The sequence below is a fragment of the Aythya ferina genome (genome assembly GCF_964211825.1).
Source record: "Aythya ferina genome assembly, chromosome: 1".
In the NCBI taxonomy this organism is placed as follows: domain Eukaryota; kingdom Metazoa; phylum Chordata; class Aves; order Anseriformes; family Anatidae; genus Aythya; species Aythya ferina.
Genome location: NC_140296.1, coordinates 92834462 through 92853228, shown reverse-complemented (window position 1 = coordinate 92853228; position 18767 = coordinate 92834462). Strand labels below are relative to the sequence as shown.

The 18767-nt window shown below is 47.9% G+C and overlaps 1 protein-coding gene across 1 annotated transcript in view; it reads right to left on the bottom strand.

Annotated features, from left to right (window-relative positions):
* Positions 1-12029, bottom strand: part of ZBTB21 (zinc finger and BTB domain containing 21) — a 29281-nt gene extending 17252 nt beyond the window's left edge. The window contains exon 1 of the mRNA XM_084530768.1: positions 11875-12029. The gene's annotated coding sequence lies outside the window, so the exon portion shown is untranslated. The remainder of the gene's footprint in view (positions 1-11874) is intronic.
* Positions 12030-18767: the final 6738 nt, after the last annotated feature.

Below are 18767 nucleotides of genomic sequence, written 5' to 3'. Positions count from 1 at the left end.
TTGATGCACAGCACAGCAGCTCAGCACACGCTGGCTGATGCCCAGCCAGTCCCCAGACAGAAGCAGCCCCCCCGCCTCGGCCAACACCCCAGTTTTATTGCTGAGCACAACGCCTGTGGTGTGGGACATCCCTCGGGCCAGCCCGGGCCAGCTGTCCTGGCTGTGCCCCCCGCAGCTCCTGCAGCACCCCCAGCCCCTCACTGGCAGGGCAGCACGAGGAGCTGGAAAGTCCTTGGCTCTGTGCAAGTGCTGCTCTGCTACAGCTAAAACATCGGCGTGTTATCGCCCCTGTTTCCACTCTAAGTCCAAAACACTGTACTTGCAGCTATGAAGAAAATTAACTCCGTCCCAGCTGAAATGAGGACACTTAATGATGCCAAGTCACCTTCTAAAGTTAGGCAACCCCGACAGCCTCCTGCTGATGGAGCAAATTAAAGGGTTTTTGTTATTTTTAATAGGATGGAAAGGACAATAATACTGGGGAGGGAGACAGAAGCAGGATTAGTGTCTGTAATCTAGATTAATTCATCATGTTCACTTATATTTAGCGAGTGCTGTTAACATACCCTTCTAGCTACGATACATGTGTCACTTCTTGCACTGCTCTGTCACAATCTGGTTTCTTGGAAATTTCATGATTTTGCTTGAAGCATCCCAGCAGGGCTTTGTTCTAGCTTAAAAATTATCAGTGAGCTGAACGCCCCATCTTATTTATCAGCATAAAAGCAGTTTCTGCCCACCACCTAGATGCTAGAGGAACAGTTATCCCCAGATGTTACTATTATAATTCGTTACCCTGTAAGTAGGAATTTTACACCATCTTCCTCTATGGTGATGTAGAACAAATCAACGATGTGTCTGTTAGAAGCAGTTCTGTTCTTTTTGCAGTTGATTTAAGAAACTGTTTGAAAGATATTTACATAAGGTGTATGCTATTATACCACAAAGGTTTCGCTGCTGTGGTGGTTTTACCGTGCCAGGCAGCTAAACACCACAACCGCTCTCTCACTCCCCCTCCTTAGATGAGGAGGGGAAGAAGTGAAGTAGAGAACATCTCACGGGTTGAGATAAGGATAATTTAATTAAAGGGAAAAACAAAACAAAACAAAACAAACAATAATTATTAAGGAAAGATTATTATTAACTAATCAATTTAACTAAAGGAAAAAAAAAAAAGGAAAGCGGAAAAGGGAGAGGGAGAGGAGAAAACAAATCAAAACAAAACAAATGAAGGCTGTGTGGAAGTGCAGAGGAAAGAAATGACTCTCTACTTCCCACAAATGAGCGATGCTTGATCACGTCCTTGCAGCAGGGCCTCAACGCACGCAGCCGGTGTTCGGGAGGAGGACCGATGTTTTCACGGGAGCCCACCCCTCCCCTCTTCTTCCTGTTTCCCTTTTATTGCTGAGCGTGACACCACATGGTATGGAATAGCCCTTTGGTTGGGTTAGGTCAGCTGCCCTAGTGATGTTTCTCTCCTCACTTTTTGCCCACCCCCTAGGAGGGTTGGAGGGAGCCCTGGTGCGGTGCCAGCACTGCTCAGCAGCAGACACAACACTGGGGTGATAACGCTGCTGTTCCAGCTCCAAGTGCAGAGCACAGCACTGCGTGGGCTGCTGCAGGGAAAGGTAACATCCCAGCCAGAGCCAGCACAACCGTTCATCAACTTACAAGCAAAGCTAAAAAAATAATACATCAAAAAATAAGAAATCACAACCCTGTAATTAATAAACGGGAATGGGAAATCTTACAACCAGTGGCTAGAAAGAGGTGATCCAAGTCTGAACTGGTATTACTGAGATGACTTCAAGGGCGTGGGATACAGTTTCTCAGAGCACTGGTCATGCCACAGGACTGAGCTACCTCTGAACCTACTGAAAGAAGGAACAGCATCATGGCAACAGCAGCGGCTGAATTCTGTTTCCTCACCAGATCTCTTAACTGAGAGTTTCAGTGCCTTGCAGCGTTGCTTCATCCACAGTCACTTATCCTTAATTCCCCCACACCTCCCTCTAAAAAAGCAGAACTGTGAGGCTTCTATGAATGTGAGAAACCCATCTGTCTTGTTCTGCTTTCTATGTTTTATGTAAAAGTACTGTCTGGGGCGTGAGCTACTTTCGGGACACCTCTGCCATTTGAAGTGCCGGGGTCTGACTGTCCGGTCTCCAGGCCTGTGCACTCAGTAACACCTGCAGTGTTACTAGGATGTGCTCCAGGAATGCATCTCTTCCTTTGGTTTCACCTTAAAGAAACTGAGTTTACATGCTCAAGTGATTTATCTGTGATACAAGCTGCAGCATAGTGTAGAGAAATAAACGAACGATGTATTTAGGAAGGAAACTTGAACCAAACGCATCACTGTACAGACACCCACTGGAAGCTGCTGCTGAACCCATACTTCAAGGATGCTCTGGGAAGGAGACAGCCAAGTGTTTTGAAATATTTTCAAATCTTTCATTTTAATCTGCTTTACCCAGGCCCTGTGTCTTCCGTAAGACATTTGCAAAATAAACGTGCAATTAATTACTGTGTGTTCATTTGTTCACCATAACACAGTCATGCTGTTAGTACAGACGGGGGTAAAAGTGACACATCTCAAGCAGCACCCAACAGTCCCCCATTTTTCCTCCTGCATTCCCCTTTTTATTCGTAGAACACCTTCAATTTATTCCATTACACGAGGCAGAGATAATTATGCTAGTACAATCCCCCGTTTCATTCTCCAAGCACAGCTCGTGTGCTCTGAAGGAGGCAGAGCTCTGGCGTAACCCAACTCTGTCCCTTTAAGAGTAACCAAGGCTGCGACATCTACAACTAGCAAGGGACTGAATTAATCCTGCAAAGGCAGCTTTAATCCCGGACTTGCCCAATTCAAGTGCTTGACTTTCAGCTTAACAGCCTTTAAATGCAACAGTCTGAAATAAAACAAGTTACATGATGCATTAAGAAACAAAACCAGAACTGGTCATGCAGAACCATTTCAACACATTTACACAGACTACCAGAAAGCCTTAAGACAGATTTAAAAAGAAACCAAAACCCCCACAAAGATTACTAGTGTAAATGTACGCTGTATTAAAGTTTCACTGCATGAACACTAGGCAGTAATAAAGTTGATCCAAAACACTCCTGCTCCCTTTGGTTCATCCTATCTGCACACCACAGTTCACACCTTCTGCAGCTGTGCTGGTTGTCTTGGGTTTATGTGGCAAGGTTTTGGTAGCAGGGGGGCTGCAGGGGTGGCCTCTGTGAACAAAGCCCAGCAGCTGCCCCATGCCAGAGCAGCACTAGCTCCAGCCAGCTGCAAGAGGGACCCACTGCTGGCCAGAGCTGAGCCAGGGGGTGATGCTGGGTGGGCGTCTGGGAGAGCAGAGATAAGGAAGAGGAAAAATGCCATGCAACAGCAGCTGGGAGAGGAGAGAGAGAGCACTGAGAGACCCAGCCCTGCAGCCCCCAGGTGAGTGCAGCAGGAGGGCAGGAGGTGCTCCAGGCAGGCAGCAGCAGTTCCCCTGCGGCCTGTGCAGGGAGAGGCCCCTGGTGGAGCAGGCTGTCCCCCTGCAGCCCATGGGTCCCACATGGAGCAGATCTCCACGCTGCAGCCCCCCCATGGGTGGAGGAGCCCCCATGGAGCAGGTGGATGTGGCCTGGAGGAGGCTGCAGCCCATGGAGAGCCCCTGCAGGAGCAGGGGGCCTGGGGGGAGCTGCCGCCCACCCGTGGGGGACCCGTGCTGGAGCAGTTTGCTCCTGGGGGATGGATGGATGGACCCCGTGGGACGGAGCCGTGTGGGAGCAGTGCTTGAAGAGCTGCTGCCTGTGGGCAGCCCCCGCAGGCTCAGCTGGGGAAGGACGGCATCCCATGGGAGGGACCCCACAGGGAGCAGGGACAGGGAGGGACCCTGAGGGAGCGGTGGAGACCAAGCATCAGGGACTGACCGCAGCCCCCATTCCCCAATCCCCTGCACTGCTTGGGGGGAGGACGTAAGAGACGGTGGGTGGATGGAAGGTGTTTTTAGTGTGCTTTAATTTCTCACTGCTCGAGTCTGCTAGTGATAGGCATGAAATTATATTGATCTCCCTATGCCGAGTCTGTTTTGCCTGTGACAGTAATTGTTGAGGGATCTCCCTGTCCTTATCTCAACCCTTAAGCTCTTTCCATTGTATTTTTCCCCCTTTTCCTTTGAGGAGGGGGAGTGAGAGAGCAGCTGTGGTGGAGTTCAGCTGCCCAGCTGCGTAAAATCACCACACTCATACAAATATTTGCCAGCCTGCATCACAGGCCAGGTTAGGCAATAAATAGAAAACAAATATTTCTTTTCAAATGCCGGTCAGTGCTCACAGTAAAGCACCATCTCAGAAACAATTGCTCTGGCACAACCGAAGAGGCAGCAAACGGTGGCAGCGCTGCAGCTTTAGGAAGACAAGAACTCCTTACAACAACTTTCCACTAAAGCTGATGTAAGGCTGCTGGCACTCCACCCCGATACAAACGGCATGCCTAGCATTGTGCAGATAACAGAGCTATGCCAGCCTCTAGATCTGATTCCAGGTTTTTGAGGAATTATAATTCCTCAGCTGAAAATTATTTCGCCTAAGCCCTTTCCTGTCAGCCTCCAGATAATCACCTTCTACTCTCTCCAACCGTTTTTCCCAGCCATCTTCACTACTGACCGGAAACAAAGCTACTTCCTATTTTCTTCCCTGGTGTTGGGGTGACATCAAGGAAACGGAGCACACCAAAAGATCTCCCACCGTCTGTGTTCAGCTGCTACAGCAGCTGCGGGTCTGCAGGAGGCACAGTGACAGCGAGACTCCAGGCCCAGCAGAGGTAAGTGCAGCAGAAGTGGCTGCAGCCTTCCTTTGAGAGGTTGGGAAGAAATTGTGCTGTCAGCCTTCGACAGCCCCTTACCGATATCAGGCTTCGGAGACTGGAGTACCACGTTCGGCCAGATGATGATCATTGTGTATATATATATATATTGAACAAGGGCAGAAGAAGACACCTCTACTACTTCAAAATGACTTTCTGCAAAAAGGAAGGCTCTACTCTTGAAAGCTCTTCACAAGTAAAGGATGAAAAAGCTTTCTCTTTGGCTCAGCAGTTCATTATCTTCAGCAGCTACCTGCCCTCGCAGTGTTAGATCCCCTTCTGTTCCTCTGTCCCTCACGCTCCTGCCTCCTGCTCCCAGCCCTCTGGGACCCTCCTCTTCCTTTTACCAGCTCTGCTGCCTGTTTGACCTCCAAGTAAGTTGATTCAGCTCCCTAAAATGAAGCAGGAAAAAGAAAAAAAAAATCAACCCAGCCTTTTAGAAGCTTGCTCTTTTATAAGGTTAGAAGATTAATCAGCTCACCGAGAGGTCAGACGCCTCAGAGCTGCCGCAAGAGAAGCCATGAAACTGCTCATTCTTTGTCAGCAAGTCGCTCCATCAGCCTTGCTGCTCTGAAACATCACTTTCAGAAGCAAAGAAGTCCCCAGCGCTGGAACTTTACAACCAGAACCAGGCCGACTTGTGAGAAGTTTACACATAACAGCTTACACCTGCGTGTACATAAGCGACTAAAATAAGATGTCGATGTTGCCTGCTGACACCCATTATAGCCACGTAGCTGTCAGCTGAATGTTACTGGCGTGTTGGGGGTGGCAGTGGGACAGGCTGCGCCCTGAGACACGTAAGGGGATGCAGCGCTGCAGCAAGGAGGTGTCAGGGCTGAGAGAAACCACAGGCAGGACCAGAAAACGCAAGGGAAGAGGAAGGGGTGCACACAGAGGGGGCAGGCAACAAGCGGGGGTTAAGGGTGGTTTTAACAGGGAAATGCACACGTAACCGTGGGGGGGGGGAACCCACCAAAACCCAGAGGAGCACGGACTGGGGGACCCGGCTGAGAAACACCAGGGGCTCCCTGCGGTTCCCAGGTGAGCACGGGCAAGTTGTAAGAGCTCAGCTGTAAGCGCCTGCAGGGGCTGCGATGGCTCTGCTTGCTCTCGTGCTCTTTCAGACACCGGGGGAAAAAAAGTCTCCTTCTCCATCAAGAGTCCAGATGCAGAAGCAGCCGACACTGCTTGAACTTCTGCTCGAGCACCCTGTGCTGGATTTTATTATTTGAGCTTGACCACAGCTTATCAAATGCCTTTTCTTAGATGCAGAACCACAAGCTTTGAACCTGCAGAGAGAGCAAGGTGGTTTGCACTTCTGGCATCTTCTTCTAACTACGCATTTGAGCGATCTCCTGCTGCAGGTTTGGGGATTTTGTCTTTCTGGGTTTTGTAAAATGTGATTTCAGCTGCTATTGCTGTGTTTTTCACTGCAGACAACGCTGAAAACTTTCTCCAGGATGACAAATACATTTCACTTCCAGTAGGTCAGCAGCAGCAGAGCCTTACTGGTATGAAGATGGGCATAAAGTCAGATAAGTAATGCGTTTGTTAATGTGTGACATCGGTATACTATTTTCCAACTATTTAACCCACAGGCATACAAAGAAATTTAAGGACAGGAAAAGAAGAAATTCTCCAACATTGCGCAGTCTTTCGCCCTCCACCACAGAGAGATAACCAGCAGTTGTCCTGTCGCAGACCAGACATCCAATTAGAAATTAAAAACCATTTTCCACACGCAGACCATACCCGCAGTTTTGCCCACTGACACTCAGCACAGCTCCTCCTGACCCGCAGCACTCTACAAAACCCCAGACCACCACCACAAGGCTCCGCTTGCCCTTCACACCCCTGTTCAGGAGCGAGCAGCAAAGGCTGCGATTTCACCTCATTCCCAACCCTGCCTAATCGGGGATTGCTCGGGCGAGGATCAGCGCGTGCCTCCTCCCTCTGCAAGGAAGGACGAGCTCCCCGTCAGACCAGAAAACTGACCCAGCTCACGGGGGGATTGCACAACCACTGGATGGAAGGGAGAGGGCAGGAACAGCTTCTCTCATCCTTCTTGGAAGATTTAAACACATTAAAAGCGGTTTGATAAAATGTTGGTCCTGGCCTCAACACGTCGACCGAGGAGTGCGTGACTCGACATCCAAATTGTTGTAATAAAAATCAAGAGACTAAGAAGTTTTCAAATCCCTTTCCCTAAGGAAGCCTTCGGTTTTCATTCCTCCGAGTTTTGTAACACTGCCACTAAAATCTCCAATGGGACAAGCCCCAGCGACCCAGTGGCAGAGCGTGCAGTTTAAACACTTGATGAATGATCCCCAGAAATATTTCATTGGACTTTTTGATAAGAGACGCGTGAAATCACGAAAGCGGAGGGGAGCTGCACACCAGATGTGTATGGCTGCGCGCCCGCTGCGGGCTGGGTTTATTATTTTATTGGCAAGGCTGAGATAACGCTTAGCAAGCTGGATAATCCTCCAGTCACCTGCTTTGCTACATGAGCCGCTCTCGTTTTGTTTAACTGGCCCAATTCACAACAAAACCGTATTTACGTTCTGCTTTTAAGTTTGCTGGCATAGTGAAAATGACAAACCCTAATGATGGCAATATGCCCATTAATATAGAGATTTTTTTTTTATGGGAATGGTGAATTTTGGGTGGGAAGAGAAGTTAATAATACCCACGTAAGATGATTTCCTACCAACGCAATTTTTACACTAAGGTTTGCACAAGAATAAGGGGGACGGGGGCAAAAGTCACGTACTTAATTTTAACGCAAAAAAAAGAACTTTTATAAAAGCTGGAATGTGGGCTGAGCCTAAAAACTCGCCGAGTGAGCAACTCGGCAGTTTGCAGGATTTGGGGAGCGCAGGTGTCTTCTACCCCCTGGAGGGATCTAAAGAAAAGTCCACACAGCCATCGCTAAGAGCACACTGTAAGAGTGGGGAGGCAACAGCAATTGGACGTGAGTCAAGCAGAAGACTTACAGGGTCACAAAAAGCACGTGGAAGATCTTCAGCTCCAAGTCCCCGTGCACTTGGAGCTGGGTGTCTCAGCTTTGTTCATTCATTTATTAAGCAAACCTCCTCCTCCACTTGCACTAGCGACCAAGAACACTGTAGCTTTTTGTTACACCTCTGAAGAACGCACAAGGAAGGAGCTGCTCCTCTTCTTGCTAAGTTTGCGGGCAATTTGGCTGCTGACCTCAATAGCTGCAGGGCTGCACCCAGAGTTCGGTCCTGGCACAAGACAAATTCCTTCTAGTTGGGTCAGACGGACCTGGCTGCAGCAAAGAGTGGTTGGCAATCACTGTAATTCTGCTGCTTTTCCTCCCGTGTTTCCTAACTTACTTTAAAAGGATTCCTGTGAGGCGTATTGGCTGGACAAGGACACTATTGCTGCAAAACCCTCCTAAGATGCTCACAAACATATTCAGACCAGGAAGTCAACCAGCTGGAGCCAAAGCAGCCCTCACGTTTGTTACCTGGTGGGTGCTACTGCTACTTCCCCAGCTCCTAATCTACTGGGGCATCAGGCTCGGTGCCTGCCTTTCCTGGAAGGAAATGAGAGGGGGGGTGATGGGGACCTGGGCTGACCTCAGAGCGAGAGGTGCCCCTGAGCTAACCACAACTTAGAGAGGGGACGACGGGGAATGAATCACAACCCAGGGGTTACTCACGCTGCTAAGCGCTGATGTGCGATAAACCACGGGCACGGAGGCTGGTGCTCTGAGGAAAAAGGGAAAAAGTATTTCTTCCTTTCCCAAAGGAAGGAATTTGATCGTAGATGAATTACTGTGAAAGGACAAGTTTTGCAACTCAGCTATTTTTGAAATTATTTGGGCAGAGGACTTTTAATGCCTTTTTATTACAGATTGCACGGAAGATTTTGCATAGCAAAGACGGGAAGACGAAAAAAAAGCTGACAATCAGGACTGATTGATTTTAAAACTATTTTTTCATGGAATGCGAGATTTTTAGAGCTGATGGTAGTGTGTGTGTGTGTGGGGGGGGGCTTAGAATGAGTTTAGGAAGGTAGAGAAGTTGTTCAGCTCTTTATTGTTTTGTTCATAACACACACCTGCACTATTGGAGAACAGCGTAACACCTGAAGTAGCTGGTGAACGACAGCAACAGCTTTTTTGTTGTTTTATTTCACTGCCAAATGAAAGATGTAATAGAATTGCTGTCTTAAATATTATTGCTAAAGAAAAAAAGGAAAAGTTAAACATTAAATAATATTGAATCTACAGTATAAATATTTGAGGAAAGCGACTCCCTCTGCACAGAATGTCTATTTTAAAGTACTGCTTCTTCCGATCTTTCCCTTTGCAACAGAGGATTGTGCAGCATCAAGACTTTTTCTTTCCCCTTTTTCTGAGGATCTCTGACCACTCAATGTAGCAGCGTTCACTACAAAGCAGTTCACTTGCTCTAAAGCTGAGAATTTCTTTTAATGAGCGCTGGAAGCAGCTGCAACTGTAGTGTGTGACTCACAGCACAGCACCTCTGAGCGCAGTACGAGCTATAGGGTGGTTGCAGCCCCGTTTCCTCTCCCCGGCTCCTCCTTCCTCTCCCCAGTAAGGCCACGCTTGTTTATAGACCAGAGTTATCACTGCCGTGCAGACAAAACAACTTTCAGAACCTTGAGAACTAAAAATGGCAACTCCTTGATGTTTTTAACGCTGACTGCTTGACAGCCACCGAAGTTCAAAAATAAACAGCTTCAGTACACCATGACAGCTCACGGCTTTCCGTGAAGTTGTCCACTCAAACCCTAAGGAAAGCTTAGCTGGCCATTCCTATGCGGATGATCATGGCACCAGCTCTCTGATTCTCTGAGCACCAGTATTCTCTGGCATCGCACACACAGGAGAAAGATGAGCTCAGAACCCTTGTGTCTTAGAGACAGCCAGCTTCTGGAGATCTGCACAGGAGGAAAAGTGAGGGCACGTGGCCTCCCTTATGGTCTTTGTGTACAATTAAATGTACAGAGCAAACAGGACTCATGGAACTTCTTATATGCTATTGCTGCTTTTCACATGAAGTTAAATTGCTAATAAATACTAAATGATAAGTCACTGTAGGTGTTTAAAAACACATCCAGTTCATTATGACTTTGATCCCACAGTTGGGATCACAGGCAATGCTGAATGTGATCAAATCAGAGGAGGACTACCACTGAAAATGAGACACAGTCACCCACTCAGTTCTCATCTGCAATGGGATCGTAGCTCCAGCAGGCTCTGGGGAGCTCAAAGCTGGAGAAAACCCCAATAAATCCTCTTCCGACACACGCCGTCATAGCTGAGGACCCCACGAGCTATCATCTGTGACACCTCCCTGCAAGTCCCTACTGAGAACGTGTATTTGTAAATTCTTTCAGCAGTCACAATCCAGCCACACTCGGTGGATTTTCTACAGGTAGGTTCTTCTGAGAGGACAACTCTGTACCACGAGTGCAAGAAAAGCTTCAGACAGAAAAGGATGTGAGATCCTCATCCACTCAAGAGCTGGCCACATCATTTGTTTTCTGCAAACAGTTTTTATAAAAACAGTAGCTACGGTTTGCTCAAAACTTTCCCCCCCAAGAACATCAGCACAAGGCTGGTGGAAAATTTTAGTCAAGGCAGTCGGTTCGTCCGTTTGAGCAAAGTCAGAAGAGAGGGCTGTAACTGGCAGTGCTCGGGGGACACAAATACAGAGCAGTACCCGCTCTACCTGTAAAACGGATTTACTGCTCCCGATTCGGTACTAAAAATTAAAAATGGGTTGTATAAAAACGTGTTTAGAAAGAAACTGTGCTTCTGTGTTGACATTGTCCTAAGGATAAAAATATTCGTGGTATCTTAACTGTTAACGACTAAACGGTTGCTGTACTTGAAAAAAATTGAGGTTGTGTGGTCCAACATAATCTTGTACCTACAGCCTATTAGTGCTGCTGTACTTCCAACAGCAAAAACTGCTTTTAGACAAAAAAAAAAAAAAAAGTTTTTAGAAACATAGTTTTTAAACAAATGCCATTTAATTCTTGAGAAGCGCTCGCTCAGTATGTGATGAGGTCCTGCCTCGTGAAAACGACTGCTTTAGACGAAGCGTTTCTGGGATTTTGTGTGAGCAAAAACCAGGCTGGGTACGTGAGAGAGTTTGGAGTTGAAACTTGAGGGGCACTGAGGCAGAACCCGGACAGCTCTAACGGGGTCGATATGGCACAGCTTTTGGTAATGTCACCGGCGGGCAGCCGGGGCGCTTTTCCACTACACACTACTCCCTCCTCAAGGGCTCAGCGTGACCAGGGAGGGCTGAGGCGAGCAGCTCCCGCCTCGTTTAACACCTGCGAGCGGCCGGGACGCGGCGGGGCCGCCTCCGCCCCTCACAACCGTCCCCCCCCGTCACGGGGCCGCCAACCGCCCCCTCAGCCGCGGCCACGCGCAGGGGGCGGGGCGGGGCTTCCCGCCGCCCAGCGCAGGCGCGCACCACCCCCTCTCCCCCCCCCCCCACTCCGCGCAGGCGCAGTTCCGCGCTTCGCCCGCCGGAGGAGGAGGAGGAGGAGGGGCGCGGGCGCGGCGCATGCGCACAGCGCAGGGCCGGAGGGCGTTGAGGTGGGGGGGTTGGGTTGGGGGTGGGGGGGAGAGCGGCGGGGCGATGTGGCGGGTGCGTGCCGCGAGGCGCAGCGGCGACGACGCGTTTCGTAACCGGCGCAGGCGCGCTCCGCCGCTGGGGTGGAAAGAAGGAGAAGGAGAGAGAGAGAGAAGGAGGGGAAAGGCTAAAAAAAAAAAAAAAAAATTAAAAAAATAAAAAAATAAAAGCACCTCGGAGTTACGTCAGGAAAAGACGCCTCTGGTACACCGTGGGGGGCGGAGGAGGAGGAGGAGGAGGAGGAGGAGGAGGAAGGGGGGGGGGGGCTTCGCCCGCGCCTGCTCGGCTCCCCCCCCTCCCCTCCCCTGTCCCCCTCACGCTGCGGGCCGGGGGGCGCGAGACGCGGCCGTTACTCACCCGCTCCCCGCCTCAGCCCCCCGCGGCGGCCCCGCTCACGGCTCCCCCGCCGCCGCCGCCGCTGCCGCCGCCGTGATTCCATCCATCTTGAATTTGACGTCATCCCACACCAGGGATGAGGTCATCGCGGGGAGCGCTCGTCACGTGCGCGGCGCTCCCATTGGTCCGCCCGCCCGAGCCTGGAAAGCGGCGGGGGGGGGGTGGAAGGGGAGGGGGGGGGAGCGGGGCGAGGCGAGGCGGGCACGGGGACGAGGGGATCCCCCCCCTCCCTCCCCCCCCCCTCCACACGCCGCCCCGCCCCGCGGCGCGCGTGCCCGCGGCCGTTAACGGCCGCCCGCGCGCGGGAGGGAAACTGAGGCAAGGGCGGTGGGCTCGCGAGGGGATCAACGGCTCCGCCGCGCGCGCCTGTTGAAAGCGGGCGCGTTGTGCCCGCGGTTCTGTCAGAGCGGAGAGCTGCTGGGCGGGCGAAGAGCACCAAAATGCCTGTGGAGGGGGTTGGAAGGGAGCGAGTGCCTCCCTGAATTTTCCCCTGGCACCGTCTCTTCTGTGCGATGAGCCAGCGCGAAACCCCGAGCGTGCTGGTAGTAACGGCGGCAGCCACGTGCGTGGCGATGAACAATTTAACAACCCGAGCGCGCCATCAAGGACCGTAAAAGCGAGCGAGCCGCTTGGTTTCGGCAGGATCGCGTCCCCAGGCTGGTCTGTTCTGCGAGTGTGCCAGCTGCTGGCGTGGCACGTGGGCCTGGCGTGCTGCTGGGAGCAGGCAACTCAGAAACGGGCTTTATCTGTCAGGATAGACCAGTGTATGTGCTGCCACTGCCAGCGGAGCGCTTGTGAAACCTGCCTGTGATCATGAGTCCCGCAAGGCCCTGCTAACCTTTTTCATATGTACTCAGTGGTGTATCAGCCAAGCAGAAACAAACGGGTCTTGTGTAATCTTCTCATCCCCAGTTCTCCCAACAGGACCTGTGTCACAGATGGGGAACGTCCACGCTGGAATCACCTGCTGAACAGACCGTGTTCTTCAAGGTCTACACACAGGCGTACATGTAGAAATATGCCTTTCTGTGCAGCTACTGTCAATACTCTTAATTTGCCAATTTCTCCAGGGAAAGTGCAGCTGTTTGAATAGAGCCTGTGTACTGGCTTGTGTAATATTGGTACCAGAGAGCAATTAATCTCTGTAGTCCTTACCTTAAGCAGATGATTTGAGAGAATTTTGAAGATAATTCTCAAAGGTTTTGTGGTTTCAAGAGACACGAGACTCAATCTGGCTGCATTTCATATTTGAGTTTAGTTGACATTATTAACATTGCGTAGATGCTTCAGTTCCCTTAAGTCAGATTTTTCCTGATTGCAATGGAACATAGGCAAGGAATTCACGTGCTAGAGCTGGTTGGGGTTTGAGTTGTCTCTTAAGTAGGTTAACTTTGTCAAACGTGTTCATTCACAATTGTTTGAATACTTTCTCATTCCTTAAGAATAGCATGGTTATGATTTTTTTTTAAAAACATTTCTAATTTTAAATGCTTTGATGGAGCATTCTCCCTCTATATATGTGTGGCTGCAGCTGTTATTACCAGATGCACGTTTGATCAGTGTAAGGTTTCCTTTACATTCAGAGTATCCAGTAGCTGCTCAGATTAACTGTTGGTCACTCTTGCCAGCGAGATTAATCACTGGAATTTTGTTAAAACACAATCCCCTGCAAAACATGAACATAAAGCAAACTATATAAGAAGTATGAATGATTATATATGGACCTGGTGAGAAAGCATGTATATGAAAACTTAAACACTTGGTTTGATTGTACGTGTATGTATAAGAAGCTACTCTTTTACGATGTAAATGTATTTTACAACAGGACCAAATTGTGTATGCTGTACAGTTTGCTTTTGTAATGTTAACACTTATTTAAAATATAACAATATTTGGAAGAAGATCATGTCCTTGAGATAGGCTTTTTCTAGATCTGTAGTTTCAAAGTTATTTTTGATTTGTAGACCCCTAGGTCTTTTCAGTGAAGGTTTGGACCCTGTGTCTTTGATTTAAAACCAATGACATCAGGTTATTTTATTTTACAGTTCTAGAATTTTCTCACGTACGCTTTGGCACCCATATATCAGCAGCTGAGATAAAGTTTTGTAGAGAAAAGCTTGATTTGGGGGAAGAGGAGGAGAGAGGTTAAAGAAAGAAGGGCATCAGAAGGAAAGTCGTGCAGTTTAACTTTCCTTCATTTTGGAGGGGAAACCTTGGCTGGGTATTTTTTATACCCATTTTTTTTTTTTTTTAATTTTGGTAAATTTTCTGAGTCTTCTGTCTGTTCTGTACTTTGGGGACTTAATGTGCTGTGGATGTGTATGCCACATCCTCTCCTTGCAGGCAGTGTGGCTTCTCAAACGCTACAGTTCTCTCCTAGCTGCTGGAAGAGCAGAAATACAGTACTGCGGGGGCCAGCGTGTGATGTGTTGTTTCCACCAAAACCCTTGGAATTATTATTGCCAATGACATATTGGAGAGGGAGCTAATTAATTTCTAAAAAGTGTGCCAGCTCCCCCGGTTGGCCCCAAGGCTTTGTGGTGGAGCAGGCGCTAATGCTTTGGAGCACACCGACCCTTCCCCTGCAATCCCAGAACCTCTGGGAAGCGAAGCGCTGTCACCTGTCATGCAGAGAACGGCTGCATGAACCCGTTCCTCTCTGCCCCTGCAGAATGCAGCAAATGCTCCTGGAAATGCCAGAGGTCTCGCTTTATTGATCCCAAATACTCTGCCAAAACACAGGTAAAGTATGACTTGCCAAAATACACAGATACAATTTGTCACCAGTTTCTCAATGCTGACAGCTGTCCATGGAAAAGAACATGTGTTTTATCTTTGGTTTTGTTCTTGCACGTTCATATGAAACTTCCCATCATGACTGTTAGCAGGTAAAAGGAAATTTTATTCCTTCTAGGTAGAGCTGTCACTGCTCATCACAAAAATATGACACTCAGAGAATGGGAACCGACTGACAACCAGGCAATAAGATATGCAACGTGAATATTACAAATACAACAGTGTTTCCATAACCCATGTGAAGCATGGGACACAAACAAAACTCTTTCTGGAGTTTTAAATTTTTAACAGGAAAATAGCTATAATACGATATAACGTAAGACTCCCCTCTTCATCCCTGTTTTCGCAGTTTCGTAGTGCCAAGTTCTGAGCTTTTTTAGCTGTCACCCTCATGCTTCTGCAAATAGCAGAATCTAGTTAATATTTTCCACTCCGAATCCGCATGATTCTAGCAGCTTGGACAGTTTCAGATAAAAGCTGCCAGATAACGACAAGCTAGATGTTACCACAGAAAGCTGCTCAATAGGGGTAAGCAGATGCATACTTAAAAAGGTGATAGTTCCGTGGGTCAAACAATGCTGCGGAGAATAGCAGGCTACAAAATATTAAGGCATGCATTCTCTAAGCAGCCAGCTGGTCACGGTACCGCCCTTATTGTTTAAAAGAATAATGTATCTTCGCTTGCAACTAGTAAGCCATTCAGGGATGCTTTCAAAAGTATGTTGATAAAAGCAAGCTGCCAGACCGACTGAAATACAAAATTTGTCACGGTGCAACAGACAGGGAGTGATTTCATGTTATCGGTTTTCACAGCTATGGTTAACTTCGGCTGCAGTTTGGCTTCTCAGGTCTTCTAAAAATAAAATCCAGAGTATTCTGATTACAGTGGACATGTGTAAGACAGTTTTGTAAAGCAGCTTTGATTTCCTAATGAATGTGTGCATCCTGGCTCTTTATTTTAGACAAAGCGTACGAATGGAAATTTAGGAAAGAGCAAATGGAAAGACAGACGATATGGCAAGCGTTTTCCATAATTCTGTCCATACACTAATGCCAAACGAAGAAAAGCTAAGCAAAATGAAGTGTTTCATGATTGTTATATATATATACACATATATATAAATATATAAAAGGGCTCATGCTTTTGTGTATGTTTAGCAAAATTTACTTTCTGGAAAAAAATAAATGGATTGACAGTGGGAAATCTTGCATTAGCATGATAGTGATGTTTATCCTCCTGTTTTCCTGTAAACGTGGCTTTAGGGATTAAATTTCTTGGCAGGAAGCACAGCGAATGTAGCCTCGGTTCTCTACGTCTGTCTATAAGTGAATCAGAGAGCACCAAAGAGCTACTCATGCGGTGGAATATTTAAGAAGTCAGCTTGATGCCTTAATTCCTCGGCAGCAGTTTGGCCTCAAACAGCAATCTTCTGGGGTGAGAGATTGCGCAGAGATGGATAGCAATTTTCGGAGCTGCAGCAAGTGCATTTTGTTTGTGCATTGTTAAGATGCCAAAAAAAAAAAAAAGTGGGGTATTACAAGTAGATTATTTTTCTCTTCAGAGGACTGTATCCGAATGTTAGAAATGATTTGCGGTAATTTCCCACTATGTAGAAAATACAAACACCAGGAAGCAAACCTATTGGCTTACTGAAAAATTGCCTGCGTTTGTTTGCTCGATCAAACGGCGTCGGAAGAGTTGTGCTATTTCTATATGGCATTTTTCACTTTATGCAGCCTAAAAGCATTCACTGCACCTGAGGGAGCTGTTTTGTCACTAGGCTATTTCACACAGGATGTTTACTTGCTGCTCCTAGGACTACAAAATACACATTTTATAACAATTTCTAACAACTTTAGACTCAGCGTAGTGCCTTTCTGTGCACAGTAAAGATGTGACCGTGATACGAGTTCGGGAACTGAAACTTTCTTTCGGGCCGTGAAGACAGAAATGCAGCCCTGTGACAGCTGTCTGTCAGCTTTTGCATTTGATGGCCCGTGCAGCCTTGTTGATGTCATCGCAGTACTGATTTATTCATCGCTGAGTAGAAAGTTAAAGCAGCATAGCAGAAATAAGCAAAGATCCTGAATTATTGATGTCTTTATGTTCACGCTACTGGCTGATTTCCTTATCATCAGTTCAGTGCCATTAAATTACATTCCTTGTGTGATGAAACCAGAAAGGGGATTTATTTGTAAACGTTGCTTTACAGTTCTGACTGCCCGACATCTCTAGGAGGGCTGGGGAATAGGAAATGGTGCTCTGGAAGAGGCCTTTTCACATGACCTGCTTTTCTGCCTACGTGATGCTCTTCCCCCACTTCCCTGTGGCAGTTCATTATGTCTGAGACAATTATATATGGACAACAGAGGCCGGCTGCCTCTCTGTAGAAGCATCGCGCTGCTTCACCACCCGATGACTTCTTACAACATCTGCCCTGGTGCTGTCACTGGCATTAAAAAACAGACAACGAAACAAGCAAAACCTTTCAAATTTTTGCCCTAGCCAAACTACCCAGAGTTTTAATCAGAGTTTGAAGACCCAAGGGAGCTCCCTACACAGCTACCTCGGTGGCAGGCCTCACACCACCAGGCCTCACTTGGCCTCGGAGTTACAAACTCAGCCAGTGAGATGGGAACGTAGAAAGGAAGACCTCAGTTCCTCGGACTGAGCTAGGGTTGTAAGGTGGTGCAAATGCACGCGCACTGCACAATTCAGCCAATTTTGCTGAAAATGTGCGCTTCTACCCAGCAGGCAATTGCTTTTGGGCAGACTGCAGTGAAGGCTGAGCATTCAAGTGCACGCGACATGCACTAGCACGTGACATGAGTATCTGTCTCTTTTTGCACAAATTGGGAAACTGAACTGAAGCCCTGCTAAAGAGGATGAAGGGATGCAGAGATATTTTTGCTTGAAAATGTTTTTTAATTTTGTACATTGTGTTATTTGTATGCCTGAACCGTCTGTACTGCAGATATGAGAAGATATTTTTTGAGCTATGGTATCTGATCTGAGAAATCTTTGGCTTGTGCAGGTAAAAGGAATATTCTGACACCGCGTTAGAAGATGATGGCACTTACCAAGTGGCTCATTTAAAGCACAGAAAACGCTGTGAGTCTCAGAGCGGCACAGGAGGCCCTAACTGTTGCATCTTCAGTGTCTGTGGCCATTCTTTCTCTTTTTATGGTCTCCTCATATTTCTGCAGTAGCACAAAGTAGTAGTGAGGTTGTCTTTAAATACAAAAGGGAAGTTCCCTGTTGGAGGTGAAAACACAGATTTCCCGTTTGTGTGGATGATGGACGTATTTGAAGTGGGAAAAGGTGGAGGGTGCCCTGCTGCCAGGACAGCATATGGGATACCTGATATGCTGGCAGAGGAGATTAGTTTGGTGGTCTCCAGACTAGAGGAGGCGGTTGGCTGTGGTGATTTAAAGCAACTCCTAAATCCTGACGTCAGTGGTTGAGGAATCTGACCCTGCAGTGTCTTGTCAATGGACACTGGGGTTGCCGAAGGGCTGTGTTTGTTCCCAGCTATCTGCGTGAAGGTGTGATGTGGAAGAGGAGCTGTCTTCTTCTCTCCGGCATGCTGCTCGGCTGCCTGGATTTGTTCTTTCCCCCCTTCAGCTGGCCATTTTTTCATATAAATCATGGATGTAAATTTAGGACTACGTGCAGGCTCCCTGCCTTGGGAACTTTTTCTGCATTGCTTCACGCCTGCTGCAGACCTACGCTGGGATGAGAGCTAATTTGTGGTCTTTTTTATTTATTAGTACAACGCTGACCGGGAAGAGAGAAAGTGAAAGGGGATTCTATAATTCATGACATGTTTGATTTTTTAACGTTGATGAATTGATCTTTGGGTTATTTTGTCTCCTTAATGGACAGTGTCACTACAGACTGGAGATTGGCCAGCACGCGTGGTACTTGGCTTGGTGGCTAGCTTTTGTGCCGGATACCTGCAGAAGGGCAGAGCTGTCCATTTTCAACTATAGCTTCTGACAGGTAAATTCTCCACTGTACCTGGATAAAGCTATAGTAACCAACCCTGCCTTGTGGT